Below are 24,267 nucleotides of genomic sequence, written 5' to 3'. Positions count from 1 at the left end.
AACTCGGATAATAAAATGGGACCGGAGTCATACAGATCTATGCATTCCTAGCCAGATGGGCATCCAATTTGTACTCCATCCTTAAACTGTGGCCAAAGACAAGGAGATTAACGACAGACTGTTCTGCATGGTAGCTGAAGCTTCTTTTGTTAAACTGCTTTTAACTTTAAAAATTCCAATCTGGATTAAAGTGGCTTCACAATGGGGCAAAGTTGATACTCGACAATGTGTAATCAGGTATCTTAATTCAGAAGATTTTAAAGATTAATAGACAGTTTTACAGAAGATTTTTAAAGATTAATATCTAATTGAAGCTACATGTATTTCTTTTGGGACTGATTGACAAAAAGTTGAAATAATGTCACGGAACTTTGTTTTTATAGATGATTAGATAACCAATGACTGGTTGGCTCATCCTTTTGGAGATATCTTCTTGCCTAAACTGAGAAACTAAGCAACCACAGGCCAGACTGAAGGAAACTTGTTGACTCAGCCTTCCATCCTTTCGAGGTAGGTAAAATGAGAACCCGGATTGTGGGGGCAATAAGCTGACTTTGTATAAAAAAGAACACTGCTTGGGGGGGCCGAAAGCCCTACTAAGCAGGTATATACAAAAGTATGAAGGCTATTGCTTAATGCATTGTAAGCCGCCTTGAGTCTCAGGAGAAGGGCGGCATATAAATCGAACCAATACATAAATAAATAAATAAACTTCAAAATGAAGGAAACTTCATTTTATTTTATTTTTTAAAAGAAAGATGCGTAGCAAGACAAATATAGATGCTTTTTTGTTTAATGAAGGATGCTTTTAATGACAATATTTGTGGTTGATTTGCCATTTTTTAAAGAATACTTTAATTGAATGGAAACTAATAAAGGAGAGAAGCAACCTAGAATTAAGGAGAAATTTCCTGACATTTAGAACAATTAATCAGTGGAACAACTTGCCTTCTGAAGTTGTGGGTGGTTCAACACTAGAGGTTTTTAAGAAGAGATTGGACAACCATTTTTTGGAATTTCCTGCCTGAGCAGGAGGTTGGGCTAGAAGCAGGGGTGGGTTCTAATTTTTTTTACTACTGGTTCTGTGGGTGTGGCTTATTTTGGCTTGGTGGTGGTAATGTGACTGGGTGGGCATGGCCAACTTTTTTTTTTTACTTTTAAAAGCATTTTTTCTACAACCTTAAGAGGTTGCAGAAAAAAATGCTTTGAAAAGCCTCTGCTGATCAGGCAACTCAGCTGGGATCGTCAGAGGCTTTTCAAAGCATTTTTTTTACCACCTCTTCGAAGAGGTGGTAGAAAAAATGCTTTTAAAAGTGAAAAAAAAAAAGCCTCTGATGAGTTGGGCGGGGTAAGCGAGCGGCGACCGGGCCGGGGACCTATTTGGGGGCGTGGCCAGCCAATGTTATTACCGGTTCTCGGAACTACTACAAATTTTTACTACCGGTTCTTGCGAACCGGTGCGAACCAGGAGCAACCCTCCACTCACTAGAAGACCTCCAAGGTCCCTTCCAACTCTCTTCTTCTGTTATTCTTCAGCTTAAAATGACATACAGCTGACCATGCTGGAATACTGGTTTCTCCAGATAAATCAGCATGGTTTGTCCTTGCTCTTTATGTATAGTGAGAGCAAAGCATAACTGTATTGGGAATTGTGCCCACTGAAGAGGAACATTTTCACCTTCTGATGAACAGAGCATAATTTTTGGAATCATGACAATGTCATTTCTGAATGCACCAATGTTCATTTTTGCTACAATGAGATTCTTGTGGAGTTCTTCTATGACCATCCGTGTTCCATTGCGAAGTCTTGGGAGATCCAAGTTCCTCAATAAAATAATGGGAGATCCTATCTTCAATTCTAGTTTGTGTGGTGGCGATCCAGAGAGATCAGCTGACTGAAGGAATTCTATGGAAAATGAGTAGTATTAGCTCCTTCACTGATAGCACTGAAGGAACAATATTTTTTCATCATTCCATGTAAGTGTCTAATATGCATGGAATTGATTTTTCTTATCATTTCATTGAGGGGAACAAAGTAGAGTACTTTGAAAACATTCTGCTGGATTGTCAGATGAAATCTATATATTTTCTCAAAATACTTGTTGGCAGAACCATACCTTTCTATTTCATCAGTTTGATTTTTATGAATTTTGTCTTCTCCAATATCCAATAAGAACTCAGAACACCCTCCTTCTCCCTCACTCAATCGTATGTTTCTCTTCAGCTGAAACTTGACAAAGCTTCTCCATAAGTATGGCTTTTTTGATGCATGAATTCTCCATATGAGTATCATTTCCTCTTTTCACAACTGATAGAAACTGATGGAAATCACCAAAGCAAATGGATAAAATTTCCCCAAAGGCCTCATTCTTGCCGTATTTATCATAAAAAGGCTAGTCTATAACTTCAATGTTCTTCCTCCTAATCGTTGGCTCTCATGCCAGACAATAAGCTTCACATGTCAAAGCAAATTTGCAGTATTGGAGGGATTTTTTTCATCGTTAATAAATGGCATTTTCGTTCTCTTTGATGGATATTTTTAAATCTTGAATGTGTTGTTCTAGCAATAGCACTTAGAGTTATATAGAATAGAACAGAATAGAATAGAATAGAATAGAATAGAATAGAATAGAATAGAATAGAATAGAATAGAATAGAATTTTTTATTGGCCAAGTGTGATTGGACACACAAGGAATTTTTCTTGGTGCATATGCTCTCAGTGTACATAAAAGAAAAGATACGTTCATCAAGAATCATAAAGTACAACACTTAATGATAGTTGTAGGGTACAAATGATACAAGCAACAAAATTACGGTCATACAGTCATAAGTGGAAGGAAATGGGTGGTGGGAATGATGAGAAGATTAATAGTAGTGCAGATTTAGCAAATAGTTTGACAGTGTTGAGGGAATTATTTGTTTAGCAGAGTGATGGCATTAGGGAAAAAACTGTTCTTGTGTCTAGTTGTTCTGGTGTGCAGTACTCTATAGCGTCGTTTTGAGGTTAGGAGTTAAAACAGTTTATGTCCAGGGTGCCAGGGGTCTGTAAATATTTTCACAGCCCACTTTTTGATTCGTGCAGTATACAGGTCCTCAATGGAAGGCAGGTTGATAGCAATTGTTTTTTCTGCAGTTCTAATTATCCTCTGAAGTCTGTGTCTGTCTTGTTGGGTTGCAGAGCCAAACCAGACAGTTATAGAGGTGCAGATGACAGACTCAATAATTCCTCTGTAGAACTGGATCAGCAGCTCCTTGGGCAGTTTGAGCTTTCTGAGTTGGCGCAGAAAGAACATATACCACTTCATAGTGCTTTACAGCCCTCTCTAAGTGGTTTAGATTCAGCCTATTGCCCCCAACAATCTGGGTCCTTATTTATCGACCTCAAAAGGATGGAAGGCTGAGTTAACCTTGAGCCGATGAGAATCGAATTCCTTTTTTTTTTGAAAAAAGTTTTTTATTTTTATTTCTTAAACACATATTGTAAATTTACATTCTCTTATCTATAATTGATCATATATATATATATATATATACATATTTTTTTCTAATGAAAGCATAGAAATAAGATATTTTAATTACATTTCTACCCTCTTTCTCCTTTCACAACAAACCTTCTTCTCCTTCTTCTTTTTCCCCCCCTCCCTCCTCTCCTCTTCTACTTTCTTCCTCCTCCTCTCTTCTCCTCCCCTACTTCCCCTTCCTCTCCCCCACTCCTCCCCTCTTTCCCCCCTTTCCCCCCTTCTCTCCTACTCTTGTCCCCTATCCTTTCTCCCTCTCCTCCTCTATCCCTCTCCTCTTTCCTTGCTTTCTGCTTTGTTGTGCAATATTTCCCTTATTTGATATCTGAGCAACTCCAATTTTCTAATAATATATACTTTCTTTTCAATTTCTTTCCCATTTTACCCAATCTATCATTTCACAGTTGTACATTTATATTTATAATCTTCTTTCTTCCCCCCCCCCCATCCTCCTTTTCCATTTACTTTGGTGTCATTTGAGTTTCTATTTCTTTTTTATCTTGTCCCTCATTTAATTTTCTATTAGCTATATCATTTATCTATCAACTTTTATTCATATTTCTTTTCTATCCATACGTAGAATCTTTCCCATGTCTTGAAGTACACTGATTCCTCTTTATCTTTTATTCTTAGCATCAATCTGTTCATTTCCACATAGTCTAAAATCTTTTTTAATACTTCACCTTCTGACGGAATTTTCTCTGTCTTCCAATTTTGTGCAAATACAATTCTTGCGATTGCGCGCAAAGCGCATGCATGAAGAGAACTGTAGTAATGCCGGTCGGAACCCACCACTGGTTGAAAGGGACCTTGGAGGTCTTCTAGTCCAACCCTCTGCTTAGGCAGAAAACCCTATACCACTTCAGACAAATGGTTATCCAACATCTTCTTAAAAACTTCCAGTGTTCCAACTTCTGGAGGCAAGTTGTTCCACTGATTAATTGTTCTGTCAGGAAATTTCTGCTTATTTCTAGGTTGCTTCTCTCCTTGATTAATTTCCACCCATTGCTTCTTGTCCTGCTTTCAGGTGTTTTGGAGAATAGCTTGACTCCCTCTTCTTTGTGGCAGCCCCTGAGATTGGAATACTGCTATCATGTCTCCCCTAGTCCTTCTTTTCATTAAACTAGACATACCCAGTTCCTGCAAATGTTCTTCATATGTTTTAGCCTCCAGTCCCCTAATCATCTTTGTTGTTCTTCTCTGCACTCTTTCTAGAGTCTCCACATCTTTTTTACATCGTGGCGACCAAAACTGAATGCAGTATTCCAAGTGTGGCCTTACCACATTATTATTATAAAAATAATAATGTAACATGAAGTAACCTGACATCACAATTTAACAATACGTGATAATGTATTGTGTGCTTTAGACGTCAACATTTGAGGACTTAGTTTTCTCCAAATGAACCTGGAAAGCTTTGACATGTGATTAAATTCTAAACATGATTCTAGGCATCCAATATTCGTGTTTTTAACAGTGGTTACCTGACTGTTTCAGCTAGATCTCCTCAGGGTATTCTATGCACATTGACCTCAGTGAAGAAGACGAATTTAATACAGGCTTTAAAATGCACAAAACCATTTCAAAGGATGCTGTTGGAAAAGACTGACTGTTATTTCATAGTTGCTGTTTATGGGCAATTTCTGTAGACACAAATTACCTGAATGAGATACAGGCTTTTGTCATTTGTTGATTTATCAAACTTCAGGGAGCTGGGAATGACAATATATCTAAATGTATAGACAATAAATAATTTGCAACATCAAGGCTGTAAAAATGAAACAAGCCAAATTGTGATTAAAAGCAGTTATAGCACTAAACTAGAGACTGCTTTTTCAAAGCTGTTGTGAAAACAGCAAAAAAAAAAAAAAAAAAAGCAATTTCCTTAAGTGTCTTTTCAAGAGTCTATTCTAAAAAAGAGTGTGAGCTTATTACACAAAAAGATGTTGGATTCAGACATTCAGTTGATGGCACTTCACCACACAGGGGTTTTCACTCTGTACAGTCCAACTACTTGCCCTCCTATAAATTTAAGAGTTGCTTTGTGTTTAGCTAAAGATGCTAAAAATAACTGTGATCCCAAATCTCACCTCACACTTCACCTAGTAGAGTGATTCAAATAAGTGATGGACCAGAATTGGGGGGAAATTAAGTTATCTTTTTGTAAATATCAGCACTTTCATTATGGATACTTATCTGTGATGTTTTAATACCAGTAGCAACACTGATTCTGCATTTCAAACCAATGTTTCCACCTCATTTCCAAGGTCTTTTCTGCTAATAACATCCTTAGAAAGTAAACGCTGTAAGTTTAATATAATAACTATTTTACAGACAAGAATTATGATATCTCTTATGCGTTCAGACAAATTGGCCATTAATATACACATAGAAATCATATTTACAAACCATTCAAAAGAGACAATTAAAAAGTTAAGAAGGAAACAAAAAGACCAGAACACATGCTCTTCAGAAGCCCATGCTGAGATAAGCAGGGATGAAGAGCAGACAAACAAACAAACAGAAAACAATACCCTAATCAAGGAATACCCTAATAATGGAAAAACCACACCGTCACCAACATTGGCAGGGCAAGCTAATGTATATAAATGGGGAGTAAACCCTAAACTCACTTCCACTGATGATGTTACATAATTAGGTAATGAGATATGACTGCAAGCAACCGCTAAACTTAGGTCTCCACAAACCAGTATAAACAGTTAAAGTAATGCCATTAAAAAACCATCATACATACTTGAATCCAATTCTGCATATATTCCTTTGTTTATATTAATTTTGTCGCAAGTAATTCTTCCCTATATCATTATTTTGTTGGCTTTTACTTTTGTATAAGGACTTATCCTTTATGTCATAGTTATTTATTTATTTTGCTTGCTGTAGTAGATGCTTTTTTTTTTCCCCCAGCCAGATTCTTAGACTACTTCCAAATTTCTTCTAAAATGGTTTCTGAGATTCTATTGTTGTGAAATTAGGAAAAGTACTGGTGTTGCAAATCAATTGTTCTTGAATTAGTTGCTTTTGTTCTTTTATGAGGACTGGTCAGACATTCAGTTCATAGTTTTGATTCAGAGTCCATTTCAATGAATACCCCTTCAGATTGTATTGGCAGATCAATTTGATATATCTAATCAAATTGGGTCCCTCAAATCAATCTGGCCTTTTTCTGAAGCAAATCAATGGATTAAAACCAGTCGAGGAACTGAATGAAGTCATTAAAATGAGAATTCCAATTGATTTGATTAATCAAAGCTCTTTGGTGATTTGCACATCCCTAATTTTTACTGTTAACAATAGGGAGAAATATTTTGGGATTGTCTAATTACCTTCCTGACATGGCTGAGTGGGATTGGGATTAGCTACTCTACTTATGAAATTTGCTATGCATTCCCACATACTTGGGTACTGAATCACTCTCTTTATGATTGTTATGCTTCCTTCACTGATTATATCACACCAAAGTCTAAAGCAGGAATGGCAATCTATGCACCAAGAGCTGCATAGAGGCCTATTCTCTTTTCCAAGATTTACCTTTCAGATTTTCCAATGTTTCAACATCCATAATATCAAGATAAGAGAAATGGTATGGTAATTATTTTCCGTGAGAACATATTGGGTATTCTACTCTAGAATTAACTGGAAGCAAAAATCTCTACTCAATCTTTACTCAAGATAGGTTTCAAGGGCAACCTAGAAATCCTGCTGTTATTTCATTCACCCAGCTGACCTGGCAACATTACAACCTGAGCTCCTTGTCTCTCATCTTGAGACTCATGTTAACTGAACATAATCAGTGTTGGGGGAACTTTAGTTCAACTTTAACAGATTACAGTTTAACATCATTGGAAGGGACCTTGTAGGTCATCTAGTCCAAACCTACACCATTTCTGACAAATGGCAGTCCAATCTCTTCTTGAAAGCCTCCAGTGATGAAGCTCCCACAACTTCTGAAGGCAACTTCTGTTCCATTGATTGATTGTTCTCACTGTCAGAAAATTTCTCCTTATTTGTAGGTTGAATCTCTCCTTGATCCATTTCCATCGATTAAGATCAGTTTCCGTAGCTATGTGGAAATAGGTGAATGTCTGGCCTGCATCACAAACAGTAGTCTTGCCCCAACTGAAATTGGCTCCAACCATAAACTGGACAACTGGACCCAGGCCAGCTGGAGCATGATCTGATGGCAGAGAATTTAGTTGCTGGTTGGTTCTTCATTCTAGTTAGGTCAACCTGAGGTTCAACACCACTGCTGATCGCCACAAAAGCAAGGGAGTAACCTTATATATATATAATCAGTTTCCACTTGGGGAATCTTAGCAATATGATGGGGAGTTTATCCCATAATCCCAGGAATGCAGAAGCAGCAAAGGAACTATGCTCTACTGCCCTCTATTGATTAGGAATGTCAGTAAACACATAATCAACACAGAAGGCCTAGTAGTAATAATCAAAACAGTTGAAGTCCCATTGGCTCTATTCTGCACCCATCCATTTAAACTTCAGGGACAAAATTGGTGAAAGACAGCAAGTTATGACACATACACTAGACCAACCTTCCAAGGATGAGCATAAATGGAATACAATCTTCACAGACAGCAAAGAAAGTGAAGAGGGATCGAAGCATGGAGAATACAAGCACAGTAATTTTTCAGCAAGAGAACTGGGAAGTCAGAATGTTCCAAGAAGTGTGTGAGAGCCATTCCTAATTTTTTGGGTCAGAGTAAAGACAATTCATAGGCTTTACATATAACTCAAAGGATTGATTGTAGAACAGAAGATATAATAATTAGAATCCTTTCCATTCCTCCTTTCTTTCTTAATAAATTCGTGGTTTAAAAGTTATTACTGGACAATGTTTGGCTGTCTTTATTTTGCTTTAGATAAATCCCTCTGTTATCACAGAGCTTAACTGAGAACTTTTTAAATACCGTTTTACAAATGGTTGTGAACAAATCAAGACTTCTAAAAGGAGATTATTTCTTTACCCTGTTCAGCACAGTTGATGAACGCAGACATAGAGATATTTCTGAGATCCCAAATAAGCATTTCTAGGTCAAGCTATCAGTGTCTCTTGAATTATCAAACATTGGCAGGTGGGAGAAAAGCAGCTAGCATTTGACTTTATGCTGAAAGCTGTGTCACGGCCCCTACTTATAAATAAGCAATATTTCAGGCATCCTCAGCATGCCCATATTGTATAATCACAGATCTGGGCCACAACCCATTTGTTAGCAGCCGTGGGAGAGAAGATATCAAAGGCAGGGATGGTCCCTCTGGACAAGCTATGACAGCTACCCATCTGGAAGGAATTCTGGATTTGAAAACACTTTGTGACTAACAAAAGCACTAAGGAGATTTCTATTTTAATGAAACCCGGTGTCAATTTGGCCTTGATATAAAATGTACATGATCATCAGTCAGAGCAGCAGATGTTAATGGAAGCAGGGCATGTACATAGTAATTCCATCAGAGTCAATAAGAAAGGGAAACTAGTTTAGAATTTTCTGTGTCCTAAAATACAGGTAGTCCCAAAGGGTTTTTTTTTCCCCAAGAGACAACTGGACTTTCTGTTTTTTCTTTGAAGACGTTTTGCTTCTCATCCAAGAAGCTTCTTCAGCTCTGACTGAATGGTGGGGAATGGAAGGATGGAACCATCCAGGCAGAGCTGAAGAAGCTTCTTGAATGAGAAGCGAAACGTCTTCAAAGAAAAACCAGAAAATCCAGTTGCCTCTTGAAAAAAAAACAAAACCCTGGGATAACCATGACCTGGATGACTAAGAAGTTCCATAGACATTTAAAGTACAAATAGTCCTCAAGTTATAACAGTTCATTGAGTGACCATTCAAAGTTACAACGGCACTGAAAAAAGTGACATGATCATTTTTTCACACTTATGACTGTTGCAGCATCCCCATGGTCCTGTGACTTATATTCGGATGTTTGACAACCGACTCACTCTTATGACGGTTGCAATGCCTCATGTGATCCCCTTTTGCGACCTTCGGACAAGCAAAGTCAATGGGGGACACCAGATGCGCTCGACCCAACCGTGTTTCTAATTTAGGAATTGCAGTGATTCGCTTACAAAATGTGGAGAGAAAAGTCGTAAGATGGGGCAAAACTCGCGTAACAAATTTCTCACTTAGCAAGATAAATTTTGGGCTCCATTGTGGTCATAAATTGAGAGCCACCTGTATTAAGATACGGATTACTTATGTAACTGCCTCTTCCTGAGGGCATCTCTCCCTCCCACCAGATTGGATAAGGGAAGGACACTCATAAGATGGCAACATTTAAGGGAAGGGACCTGGACAGGGATGGTATTCGCTTACTTTCCCTGCTGGTTCGCAAATGCGCACGTGCCTTCTGCGCATGCTCAAAAACATGCCTAAGTAGGACAGTATAGAGCTGGGGCAGGTGGGCAGGCCCACCCATGATATCCGCTACCGGTTCGCCCGAACAAGTCCGAATTGGCTGAATACCACCTCTGGACCTGGAGTGTACATACCTTATCTGATAGCACCTAGGAAATGTGCCTTTTACATTGCATCCCTCGCCCTATGCAATACCCCTCCTCCTTGATTTCTAGTTGTCCCCCATCCCTTTAACCTTCCAAAAAGAACTCAAAACCTGACTTTTCCCCAAAGTGCTGGGATAAGTGAGAGAGGCATGAGAAGATCTTGGAGTCCTAGTGGACAATCGCTTAAATATGAGCCAGCAGTGTGCAGCAGCTCCAAAAAACCCAACACAGTTCTAGGCTGTATAAACAGAGGGATAGAATCAAGCTGACATGAAGTGTTAATACCACTTTATAATGCCTTGGTATGGCCACACTTGGAATACTGCATCCAGTTTTGGTCGCCATGGAGTAAAAAAAGATGTGGAGACTCTAGAAAGAGTGCAGAGAAGAGCAACCAAGATGATTAGGGGACTGGAGGTGAAAACATATGAGGAATGGTTGCAGGAACTGGGTATCTCTCGTTTGATGAAAAGAAGGACTAGGGGAGACATGATAGCAGTGTTCCAATATTTCAGGGGCTGCCACAAAGAAGAGGTAGTCAAGCTATTCTCCAAAGCACCTGAGGGCAGGACAAGAAGCAATGGGTGGAAAATAATCAAGGAGAGAAACAACTTAGAACTAAGAAGAAATTTCCTGACAGTTAAAACAATTAATCAGTGGAACAACTTGCCTCCAGAAGTTGTGAATGCTCCAACACTGGAAGTTTTTAAGAAGAGTTTGGATAACCATTTGTCTGAAGTGATGTAGGGTTTCCTGCCTAAGCAGGGGGTTGGACTAGAAGAGCTCCAAGGTCCCTTCCAACTATGTTATTCTATTCTATTCTAGAGTATGTTGTGGGTTGTCTCTGGTGCCAGGTCTTCCTGTTTTCGCTTTTACTGCTTTTGTTTTATTGTTTTATATATATTACTTTTATTCTTGGGTTATGAGCCCACCAGAGTTTAGTTTTTTTTTTTTAATTTGATTTAATTTGATATATATGCCGCCCTTCTCCGGAGACTTAGGGCGGCTTACAGTGCGTTAAGCAATAGCCTTCATACTTTTGTATATTTATACAAAATCAGCTTATTGCCCCCACAAACTGGGTCCTCAATTTACCTACCTTAGAAAGGATGGAAGGCTGAGTCAACCTTGAGCCTGGCGAGATTTGATCTTACTTTAATTGCAGACAGCTGGTGTTAAATTACAGTGCTTCTGTCTGTTGAGCTATCCAGGCTCCTGGATAGTTTAAGATGGGTAGCCATATAAATATTTAAACTAAACAAATAAATACTTTGGAAAGGTTTTGAAACTATTCTTGAAGTGTCAGGTGTTCCTTCGAATCATCTATAATTTTCATCCAGAAGATTAATAATAACAGATAAATTTCCTTGAACCCCGTATAACCTACATTATTGATCTTTCCTTCCAATATATTTCCAAAATTGCATTTAAACTATGCCCCCTGATTTCCAGATGACTGCAGTGTGACTTTTCAACATAGTAAACTCTAGATATGTACAGGTTTGCTTGCTTTTCCTAAGCAAATTTTTTTCCAACTCAGTTGAATGATAGGAACTGTTGTTCTTCCTGGCATGCGAGTAAAAATGTTCTTTTTTTTTTAAATCAAGTTTTATTGGTTTTTTCCCCCCCCCACATTCACCCACATCTTTTTTGAATAGAGTATTGGCCATATCTTATCTTATACAATTTATCAAATTCAAATACATTTTACTCAATTACAATTTTTGCCACAATTTTATTTTTTCCCCTTTTTTAAATCATATCTCAATATTTCTTTGCTTACTTATATAAACAGCATCTTCTTTCGCTCCTTAAATTCTAATTTTACTGTTTATTCATATTTATTCCCTTTTATTCTTTAACAATTCATTCTTTATCTTAATATATTTGTGTTTGTTCGGGGTTGCCTTTCTTCCATTTCATCTTTTTTATTGTACAGCAATTTTTCTCCTCCAACCTACCATCTCCCTCCTCTTCTTCTCTTATCTACTTCCCCTCCCCTTCTCCTTCTCCTCCTCTCTTCTCCTCCTCTCTTCCCCTCTCTCCTACTCTAATTTCCTTTCCCTTCCTTCCTCCCTACTCTTCCTTCCCTCTCTCTCTCTCCTTCCTCTTCCTTTTCACCTCTCTTCTCCTCATCTCTCTCTATTGCTGTATTCATCTTCAATTTAATATTTTCCACTATGGAGTCCAGGGAACCTCGATCTTTCATTTATCAAGTATATTCCACAAAATTCCTCTTTTTAATTATAAACAGTATATTTCATCTTATTCCATTTTTCCCTTTAAATTGAAATTATGATGGAAAATTGAAATTGAATGTGAAATTGAAATGTTAAAAAATGATTTAAGTGTTATACTTGTAAGAAGTAAAGAAGAAAAAACATATTGTTAAAAGTAAAGAAGATAAGATTGTTTGAGTAAAAACGTTCTTGTCTGTCAATTTGACTATTGATATCTGCCTGAGCTAATTCTTCCCACAGGCTTATGAATGTGCTAGTATAAAGTAGGGAAAAGACAGAAAAGTGGGGGGGGGGGGAGGAAAAAGTGAAAGAAAATAAAAGAAGTTGAAGAAAAACGGAAAAGAAAGAAGTGGCGTCTAATATTCTTCACTTGACTTACAACAATTTATTCTGTTCTGAGAACAATGTATGAGAGCGGAGGCAAGGCGAATTAATAATAACTTTTATTAACAACAACAGCTAACATCAGACCCGCTCAGTGCTGAGGACCTTGGAGAGCAGGGCAGCTCTTAAATATGCAGAGCTGTCAGCGGCTGGGCCAATCAGGACGCACCCATTTCCCGCTGGCTGGTAGCTGACAATTAGGCCAATCGGCTGCTCTGTCCTTGTCACATGTGTGGCCTCTGGATGCAACACAATTCAATTGTTGATCTTTTGGTTTTACAACGGCACTGAAAAAAGTGACTTATGTCATTTTTCACATCTAGAACCATTACCGGGGCCCCATGGTCATGTGATCAAAATTCAGATGCGTGGCAACTGACTCATATTTATGTCGGTTGCAGTGCCCCAGGGTCATGTGATCTCCTTTGTGACTTTCAGACAAGCAAAGTCAATGAGGAAGCCAGATTCACTTAACAACCGTGTTACTAACTTAACAATGGCAGTGATTCACTTAACAACAGGGACAAGAAAAGTCGTAAAATGGGGCAACACTCACTTAATGACTGTTTCACTTAGCAATGGAAATTTTGGACTCAATTGTGATCCTAAGTTGAGGACTACCTGTATTACATTTAAACCTTTCTGTCTAAAGTTACATCATATTACTCTTCTTTGTACAATCTATCCTATCTAATCTTCCAAACCATAAATCACACATTCATTTTTTTCATTTTTACTCTAGTGCTGAGAGGCTTCCAATCATCAATAAATATAGATAATGTCTTTTCTCTAATCAAAGTCAATTTATCCAATTTAGCAAAATGTGTCAACTTCACTAACCATTCCTCCATAGTGGGTAATGTCAAATCTTTCCATCTCTCTGCGTATAGTAATCTTACTTCCATGGGGTTTTTGTTTTCTGTTAATCCATTGGTCCTAAAAGGCAAAATTCTAGCTTATAAACTATTAAAACTCTCATTGACACGACAGGGTGAATTGGTGCATCACAGGGCAACAATTGTTGAACCAAGGTATGGGCTAATTTACAGAATGTGTCCAAAATCTGGGACCCAAGATTCCCGAAGGAATGAAATTTGGGAAAGGTGTGACTGCTTCAGTGCTACTGGCTGCTGAGCTGCTGTTGTGGACATGTGATCTTCATTTTCAACATTCTGTGACAGTTTCCCAGCCAATCTTGCAATCCTTTACTCCCTCCCTTAGCCAGCAGCAGCCACCAACCTGCCTACTAGGAAGGGAAGGGAACAGAAGAAGATTCCTGATGCTCCCTAGCAGATTCCCTCCAGGATACTCAGTGGGAAAGTTGACAGGAAGTCAGATGTCACTCCTGTTCTCACTGCTTTTTTGTCTGCCGGTGGTCATTCTGTTTCTCTGTTTAGGTAAGGAAATATGTTTGGAACAATAAACTAAGAGGGCATGGATTGTTGATCTTTAAAATCCTCTGTATCAAATATCTATTTGAATCCAGATTTTTTTCTTATTGTTTAGGAGTTTCAAATACAGTCTTGAATTGTTTTTTCCCAACAGTCATTCCAAAATAGTAATGCCCCCAAATATATATACTGTATATATATATTTATTTATTATTAAATTTATATGCCGCCCCTCTTCGGAGACTCAGGGCAGAAGGGCGCATATGTGTATGTGTATGTGTGTGTGTGTGTGTATGTGTGTGTGTGTGTGTGTGTGTGTGTGTAAGATATATATATATATATATATGATATATCTGGAGAACAATAGCAAAATTTTTGAGTAGTTCAGAGAACTGGTAAATACCACCTCTAACTGGCCCCACCCCCATCTATTCTCTGCCTCCTGAGTCCCAGCTGATCGGGAGGAAATGGGGATTTTGCACTAACCTTCCCCTGGATTGGGGAGGGAATGGGGATTTTGCAGTATCCTTCCCCTGGAGTGAGGTGGGAATGGAGATTTTACAGTATCCTTCCTCTGCCATGCCCACCAAGCCATGCCCACCAAGCCATGCCATGCCCACCAAGCCACACCCACAGAAACAGTAGTAAAAAATTTTGAAACCCACCACGTATGTATGTATGTATGTATGTATGTATGTACGCATGCAAGGAAGGAAGGAAGGAAGGAAGGAAGGAAGGAAGGAAGGAAGGAAGGAAGTGTTGTGGCCCGCCAGCGGCCTGCGCGGATCGTGGCTGATCCCGATGATGAGGAGGCTGGTGTGGGGTCGCGCCAGCAGCCTATGCAGCCGGCGCTCGCATCAGACAGTGAGGAGGTTGAAGAGGATGTGGTGCCAGAGGCGGAGACTCAGCCGGGGCCTTCAGAACCTCCAGAGGCTCCTTCAAGTGGAGAGAGCGAAGTGGATGAGCCTCTCCTCAATGCTCGAGCACGTAGGGCTGCCAAAAGGCAGGAGTGGCTACTAGGAGGAGGAGGTCTTCTTGAGAATAAGGTTTGAGGATAATTGGCCACTCCCTTAGCCTATTTAAGTTGCACGCAGTTAGTAATTTCTTGCTGGAAACAACATGTAATTATTACAGAGCATTTTGGAGAGTGAGTGTCTTATCGTATCTTGTTTTCTGGGCTGGTTGCCAACCTTTGCTGGACTTTGTTTGTTCTTGGTACGTTATAACTTTGATAAGGACTGTTGGTGTGTGTCACAATCCTTGGGAATCCGGAGCTGGGGCAGAACAGGAAGGAAGAAAGGAAGGTCCTAGAATATGGTTTTATGTGGTAACCATGTCTACAAATATGACTGAATATAATATTAATCTTTAATTATAAATACATTATTGGGCTGAAACTAGCATTTCTAGGACAGTACATCTGCCTCTCTTGAATTCTGAAGCATTGGCAGACATTACAAATCAACTAACTTTTGACACTGTGTCACTCATCTGATCAATCTTTAAAGACAAATGCAGTGTGGGTATTCCCTGTTAACAAGCACTTTATGACTGTGAAATCATGTTTTATTAGCTTTCATAGAGCCACCCCACCATCACCTTTCATTTTCGTTAACCTACATCTTAGTGCTCCTGTATGGTTGTGGGCAAATTATGTCCCTTTTCTCATTAAATCAAACTGATTTATTTCTCCTGTAAAAATGAAGACAAAAAGTTCTATTAAGTCGATACTTTAATATGCATCTGAAGAGAATAAAAGGCAATGTGTTAAGTAAGGACAAATATTTATCATGAGTATTCAGCCTATTCTGTTATGCTGTGTTCCAATCCCAAAGCAGGTCATTGGGACCTCAGAACAAATCTATTCTGGATGTTCTGAAAGTGGGATGACCTTGTTTTTTTGACTATTTTTGGAAAAGTTGGAATGCATCTCTTTTGATCTCAAGCCACTTCAAGAACATTTGGAGTAGCTCATGTCAAGACGGAACATTTCGTAATGGCACATTTTCTATGGTATCCTCTAATTTTTATCATTTCAATACAAGATTCATATTGTTCCCTGAGAAGGAAGAAATTCTGCTGTTCCAATTGCCTCTTGGTGTAAGAGAAGTTTTACATCTTTGAGATCCCTCTACAAATAGCACAGCAAGAATGGAGTGGAATTTCCTAATGGAATGGGAAACTCACTGGTCAACTTACTGCAGCCAACTCTCCATGGCCAAATTGCCACAGGACAATTCAACAAATGCAAAAATGAAATTAATTTCGACAGAACCGTGACCAGTAATAATAAAATAAAGACAGTCAATCCAGAAATACAAGCGTTACAATAATTTCAAAAAAAACCATGGTCACCAATAATAATAGCAACTGAATGAAATGAGTAATACAGCATTGAGTTGGCCATGGAGAGTTGTCCTTGACCCATTTCTTAAAGCTGATGAAAATAAGATAGAACAGTTCTAAAGGATGGTTGATTTTCAGGCAGGATTAGATCATTTAGAAACTAGCACAGGGGTCGGCAACCTTAAAGCCTCAAAGAGCCACAAAGGTCCTAACCGGAAGCCCTCCATTCAATTCTGGAGTCGACCGGAAGTCCGATTCCCCCACCATAGTGTCTCCTCCTAGTGTGGTGTCCTTTTTCCTCCACCTGTCCTAATCAAAAGCCCTGTCAATTGTGGAGCCGACCGGAAAACCCGCCCCTTGCCATAGAGTCTCCTGGCACGCTATGCTTCCCCCCCCCCCCGCACCAAACAGAAGCTCCTCTCAAAATTGTGGTGCTGATCAGTGACAGGGAGCCGCAGAAGAGGGATGAAAGAGCCACATGTGGCTCCAGAGCCGTGGTTGCTGACCCCTGAACTAGCAGAAAGGAAGATAATTTCTTGCACCTTCTCTGGAAAGTTGGATTATAGTCAGAAATGAATTCATTACACTGCATTAAAACTCAGAATAATGTTGAAATTTGAAATGAATTCTGCAGTTTGTTTGGGGAATGTGGAAGAAGGCAAAGAAAAGACTGACATTATTCCCAGGTTCTGTCTCTGAAGGTAGGGATAGGCAATTGGAAGAGAATATCTGTAGTTCAGGGTTGAATCACGGAGTTCTTGATGTTCTCTGCACTTGGTTATTTGCTTGCAGTCATTTCATTACCCAGCTAAGTACCAGGATCAGTGCAAGTGAGTATGGGGCTTGCTACCTGTTTACATATAGAAGGATATTGGTACACCAAAGGTCGCTGTTGGTTGGGCAGTGTTGCAAAATAGATGTTACTCTAGCCTTTTTCTCTCTCACCGTGCTGAATTAACAGATATTTGGTGGATCATTGACAGGGTGGATTTGATTTAAATCGAGTTGATTTAAATCACAATTTAAATCATGATTTAAATCACTAGTAAAAAGGCTTGATTTAAATCAACTTGATTTAAATCATAATTGTTAAAGAGCAACTGTCATCTCTGCTACTCCTTTGACCCACTGTTGACTCACCGATAGTCCCAGTGTTGCAGAATATACAGCCTCATGCTACATAACTAAGCTCCATTTCATGCTGAATAAACTAAATTATTTATGTATCTTAAATAGAAAACTATCTTACGATAGATTTTTATCCCAAAAGTTTTTTATTAAAATAAATTAGATAAAAATAAAAAAAATCCGATTTAAATCAAAAAAATCTGATTTAAATCAAAAAAATCTATTTTTTTTTATTTTTTTTAAAAAATAATTGATTTTTATCCACCCTGGTCATTGATGGCTTTGTGATTTTGTGAGGCAGCTGACATATATTTACTTAACTGTCCTCTATAGCCTGGGGAACAGAATTTTAAAAAGTTAAGATGGTGGCCATTTTTAAATTTGATATTTTTTGACAGATGTTCTTTCCTGATATTCACTAGTACCTATTTTGCCAGACCCAGCCTTTATATATGTGTACTCACTTTTTCTTTCTCCCAGTTTTTCTCTATCTATTAAAAAATTACCACTGCAGCCAGCAGCCCACCACTTCCTATAAGGCACGGGTGTCAAACTCAAGGCCCATGGGCCACATCTTGCCCATGGGGTGCTTAAATCTGGCCCACGGCCTGAAATCTGGCCCACAGCCTGGAAATAGAAAAGGATGGCCCGTGTTGCCTCTGCTAGCAAAAACGGGGCTCAGGGAGGCCGTGCTATGTCCCATTTTGGCTGGCAGAGTGCTGCAGGAGGCGTCCATCCTATCTCCCCTACGTGGCCCGCAGAGGAGAAGTACAATGCTGATCCGGCCTTCAAAGAAATCCAGTTTGACATCCCTGCTGTAAGGTGTCTGTTTGAAAATTGCAAACTGTAGCACATGGACATCCATTTCTGCAGCATGGGGTGTGCAGCTGTTCTTGTTGCCTTCAGAAGCAGAAAGAACAAAAAGGAGAACAGTATAAGAACAAAAGGGAGACCTATCTCCCGTGGCAAAACTTTAATCAAATGCTATTAAGGAAGAATCTTTTACTATCCTGTCCTGCAGGTAAACTGGGATTAAAATCTGTATTCTAAGCATAAATGATGTCTGCAGTTTAAAGGCAAGAACTCTCCCATCCCTTACACCATTTTGGCACTGGCTACACCGGCTAAGAGTTGGTACGATGGTAAAGTACCCAAGAAATCAGCTGGATAGGATTTGAATGTCACTGCATGTTTGCACCAGAAATATTGAGTTCAGGTAGTCCTTGATTTACAATCATTCATTTAATGACTGTTCGAAATTACAAAAGCATTGAAAAAAAGGTTTTCACACTTATGAATGTTGCAGCATCCCCATGATCATGTGATCAAAATTCACTTGGAAACTGGCAATTTATGACAGTTGGACTGTCCTAGAGTCACCTGATCCCCATTTGTAACCTTCCCAGCCAGTTTCGGACAAAGTCAATGAGGAAATCCAGATTTGCTTAACAACCACATGATTTACTTAACAACTGTGGCAAGAAAGGTCAGAATGGGGCAAAGCTCACTTAACGACTGCTTTGCTTACCAATGGAAATTTTGGACTCAGTTGTGGCCATAGTTGAGGACCAGCTGTAGAAGAAGACTGAAATCTAAATGGAAGCGATAGGTAGTCCCTCAATTTAGGACTATGATTGGGACCAGAACTTCCATTGTTAAATGATGTGGCCATTAAGTGAATCATCACACGATCATACCTGATGGTATGATCTTGCACTGTTTCAGTTGTTAAGCAAATCACATGGTTGTTAAGTGAACCCAGCTTCCCCTGTTGACTTTGCTTGTTGGAAGCCAGCTTAAGAATATTGCAAATGGCAATCATATGATATGGGACACTGCAACCAGGGGTGAAATCCAGCAAGTTCTGACAGGTTCTGGAGAACCGGTAGCGGAAATTTTGAGTAGCTCGGAGAACCGGCAAATACCAGCTCTGGCTGGCCTCAGAGTTGGGTGGGGAATGGGGATTTTGCAGTATTCTTCCCCTGCCATGCCCACTAAGCCACGCCCACCAAACCACAGCATACCACACCCACCAAGCCATGCCCACAGAACCGGTAGTAAAGAAATTTGGATTTCACCACTGACTGCAACCATTGTAAATATATGCCAGTTGCCAAGAGTCCAAATTGCAATCACATGAGCATATGAAGCTGCAACAATTGTAAGTGCAAGGACTGGTTGTAAGTTACATTGTTCAGCTCTGCTGTAACTTTGAACTGTCTCTAAATGAATGGTTGCAAGTCGGGGACCCCTTTACATTTCCCCCCATCCTATCCTTTATTTTATTCTTCCTTCTGGCTAATTATGCTTGTTCTCCTCCTTACCTTTCCACTATCTCCATTTCTACACATCTGTACTTAAAATACTTGCCTTGTAAACCATCAGGACAAAAGTATGTAAAAACAATCTGTTGTTGTTTATTGTCTTGTTAGTCTGTGAAATATCTCAATGCAGGCAGATTTTAAGCCTTCCTACTGCCAAGTCTGCACTGCTGCCAGAAAAATGGGCTTGTTCATAATGTAATGGTGGATATGGGTGAAATAAGGAAAGGGCAGAGGCAAAATGGACAAGATCTTCCTTCCTTCCTTCCTTCCTTCCTTCCTTCCTTCCTTCCTTCCTTCCTTCCTTCCTTCCTTCCTTCCCATTTTGTTCTTTAAATTACTCATCTTTCTCTTTGAGTATCTCATCAACTCCATCCAAGTACAATTTTCTCAATCTTCTTTTCCACCCATTCATTCTTGCTGGGTACATATTTATTTAGTTATTTATTATATTTTAATCTTCATCCATGCTGTCTACATCAGCCAAACCACTTTGGTATACTTCTTTTGTACTGATCATTCACTGTTGTTTTCAATACTTATTCATTCAAGATCCATTCGCTCTTGGTCCCATTGTTCTGACTCAGCCTTAGCAGAAACAAGAAACAGACTCCTTGTCAGGAAAACCCCCTCTTTATTTTCCTCTTGTGAATTAATTGCATTCACCCACCGAAAAGTCAAGGCAATAGTCCTTCAAGGAGTTAACTGCAGTAACAGACCTTATCAGTTTCTTGCGATAATTGCAAGGCCGTGAGCTCCCATAAAAAAGGCTGTAAATTAAGTTCTGGCAAGCAGTCTTTGTGGCACTAAACGCAATGAGCAAAAATCTTCAGATATATGAACGGTTGTCTCTTACGACAACCACTCCCCTTTCCTTCTATTTATTCCGCAGCCAGGGAGGGGCCATTCAGCGTCCATGTGTGCTTTGCTTCCCGAGTCGACTCCTTGTCCTCCTCTGTTCCTCTCTCCTAACTGCTCTGTGCATAGGTGCATCTGGAACAGGCCCCAGCTGTTCTTCTTCCTCACTCATCTCAGCCTCCAAAGGCAGCTGCCTCTCTGGTGGCTGGGAAATGCTGGACAGCCCTGGCTCTATTTCTGTGTCCAATGCAGAGCATCCATCAGAGCCTTCCCCAGACTCCAGGACTGGCCCAAGTTCCTCCCCAACCTCCTCCTCATGAGAGTCTGCCACCAGCTCCACTGGCAGCTGGTGGGCCACAACACCCATGTCATCTAGTTTTATTGTATGCATTTCTTAAGTACCCATTCCTATTGTATTGAAGTAATATGTTTCTTCTCGCACATCCAAGTCTCCCATCTAGAGAATGAAGTGGGCAAAGATATGCTTTTATATATCTTAACTTAGTTCAACAAGATCTTCCGATCTTGTGCATGCTTCTTTGAGTTACTTTACTTTTACTTTACTTTTATTTGATTTGTATACCGCCCTACTCCCGAAGGACTCAGGGCGGTGAACAGCCAACAATAAAATACATATAGACAAAATTTAAAAAGCAGAAATAAAATCGAATTAAATAGTTTGGCCCAGACAGATTAAAACCCCAATCAATTTAAAACCAATTTAGACTTTAAGTATTAAAGATATTAAAAACGTTAAAATATTAAAATTGTTTAAAAAGAGGGAGAAAGTTAGGCCAGGCCCGCCTGATGAAATAAAAAGGTCTTTAGAGCGCGGCGGAAGATGTGCAGATCCGGGAGTTGTTCTATGCTGTGGCTGATGTCAGCTTTGAAGTCGTTCGGCCACCATGTTCTTTGGCAGCCTGGTTTCCTTTTACTGCTAACTCTTACAAACATAATAGCTTTCTCCATTGAATTATCTTGCATGACAAACAAACAACCTACCGCTCCCTAATTGTACAAAATAATAATTCAAAGCTATTCACTTTGTTACATGCTAGGATATGTACTTACTTTGTGAGTATGTATGTGTATACAGACACACACAAATAAATGTATAAGTCATTTTAAGCAGAAATACATCATCTTCAGTATTTCTACCCAAGGCCTCATTGTACAGAGAAACATACAATAGTGGCCAAAATTGTGGAAACCTTTTGGGAAAAGTGTATTTTTGAGGTTTGGTGGCTAATAACAGCAGGGTTTTTTTGGGGGGGGGGGGAGTTTTAAAATAATCATATTCCACTGCTGGAATGGCCTGGGAATAGCCCAGACCTTAACCCAACTGAAAATCTATGGAGCTGACTAAAGAAACTTGTTAATCAGAAGTGACCCAGCAATAAAACCCAGTTAATAGAAGCAATCATTCAAACTTGGTTTTACATTATAACAGCTGCAGAACTAAAAGACTTGGTTCACTCCATGGGAAGACATTGTAAGGCCATAATTCATGCTATAGGTTACCCTAACTAAGTATTAACTGACATGGTGATAATTTTTGTATATCTCATTTTTTCTACATGTTTCACTTTTCTTCTTCATACTGTAACTGTTATTCTAATAGCAAAGTCATGTTATTAGCTAGTTTTAGAATTACCCTTTTCCCAAAAGGTTTCCACAATTTTGGCCACTACTGTAGTCTTTTAGAAAAAAAAAACATGGCTTCTATAGCCAAAAATAAGTAGGTACAAATCACAGTATCTTTGCTTGAATAATTTTCCAAAACTCTTTGCTGTGATAATTTTACAGCCTAAACAATTTTCCACACTTTTAAACACCACCAATGCTCTTTAGTTTAGCAATATTTTGCAGTAACAAACCGAGCAGCTAGCTGTGGAAATTGCATCAATTTATATGCACGATGACATAAAGACAATAAACCAAGGGTAAGATTCATGCAGAAAGATAGTTGGGTGATCCTTTTAATTTCTGATCATTTTCTCCATAACTAAAGGATGCTGAACTGAAGAAGCTGATTTACAGGCGATGGATGGATTAGAGACCTCTGATCTGCCATTCATAGCAAACTATTCATAGCATAGGGGCTGGGTTATTTCAGAGACTGCTTCTTCCCGATTACATCTCTCCACCCGATCTGATCCAGCAGAAGAAGTTGTCAGGGTTCCAAGAAACACCCTCAACGAAAGAAGACTCCGAGGCTTGAATTTCCTCAAAGTTCCATTTTATTGAAGATGTCATATTGGTACATCTGGGAAAACCTGAATCTGAAAGCTTCCAGGTTTTCCCCACCCAAAAGAAAGTTCAAGTCCCTGCCCAGCACCCACATGTCCATCACATGATCCAATCAGGCATCATCCAAAACTGAAGATACCTCCCAGTCCTCTCATGGCAGCTGTACGGCACCGTGGCCTTGATTCTCTGAGAAAAGAATGTTATTTTGACTATATATTATCCATGCTCTATGGGGGGGAAGAACCAGTTCGGTGACATCATATCATCACCGCTACCGGCTCGGCGGAATCGGGCGGAACCGGGAGGAACCCACCACTGATTTGTACCTTAGTCAGGAAGTTGTCAAATACAAGGAGCCAGGGGTGGTATTCACTTACCTTCGCTACCAGTTTGCAAACACTTCGCTCACACGTGCCACCTCTGTGCATGCGCAGGGCCTTCCATGCATGCGCAGAGTGTCAAAAACATGACGTGATGACGCCCGGGTGGGTGGGCTGCCGCTACTGGTTTGCCTGAACTGAATAGAACCGTCAGACTACCACCACTGCAAGGGGCAACCTAAGGAGAAAGCTCATATCAATAGAAACTGCATCTTCAAAGACCTGACCATGGAAGAGAAATCAGTTGGTGCTTGCTTTCCTAGAAGATGTAGGAAAGGTTTTGTAACAAGGGAATTTGAGAGCTGCCATAAATTGTTGTGGTCCGTCAGCAGTCTGCGGAGCTGGCAGTGGAGTCAGACAGTGAGGAGGCTGGGGAGGACAATGGGCCAGTCCTGGAGTCAGGGGAAGGCCCAGACAAGGGCTCTGCGTTGGATGCAGAGATGGGGCCAGGGCCATCTGGGAGCGATGCACAGACTACAGAGCCTCCAGAGGCGGACAGCAGAGAGGCAGAGGAACAAGAGGAGCCTGTTCCTAGTGCACGCATGCGAAGAGCTGCCAGAAGGCAAGAGCAGCCGAAGAAAAAAAGGACAACTCAGGAGTAAGGCCAGAAGATGATTGGCCACTCCCATACGGCTTAAAAGAGCAGCAACAAGCCATTGGGTTCTTTGTAGAAAAGCAACATTGATTCCTGTGCTTCTTGTCAGTGTGGACAGTCAGCGGCCTGGGCAGCTAGTAGCTGATTCCGACAGCGAGGAGGCTGGTGTGGTGCTGCGCCAGCAGCCTGTGCAGCTGGCACTCGAGTTAAACAATGAGGAGGCTGGAGAAGGTGTGCCAGAGGCGGGGATTCAGCCAGGGCCTTCAGAACCTCCAGAAGCTCCCTTAAGTGAAGAGGACGAAGAGGAGGAGCCTCTA

The 24,267-nt window shown here is 39.9% G+C and overlaps 1 long non-coding RNA gene across 1 annotated transcript; it reads left to right on the top strand.

Annotated features, from left to right (window-relative positions):
* The first annotated feature begins 163 nt into the window (after window positions 1–163).
* Window positions 164–22,932, top strand: LOC117674815 (uncharacterized). Its single transcript, XR_004593995.3, has 3 exons — window positions 164–237; window positions 384–510; window positions 22,737–22,932. It is a non-coding gene; the product is annotated as an uncharacterized LOC117674815 (long non-coding RNA).
* The last annotated feature ends 1,335 nt before the right edge of the window (window positions 22,933–24,267 follow it).

Source organism: Pantherophis guttatus, chromosome 3 (genome assembly GCF_059756535.1).
Source record: "Pantherophis guttatus breed Tessera chromosome 3, ASM5975653v1, whole genome shotgun sequence".
NCBI classification, from domain to species: domain Eukaryota; kingdom Metazoa; phylum Chordata; class Lepidosauria; order Squamata; family Colubridae; genus Pantherophis; species Pantherophis guttatus.
Note: the sequence above shows the minus strand (reverse complement) of the source record. Positions and strands in the feature narration are given on the sequence as shown.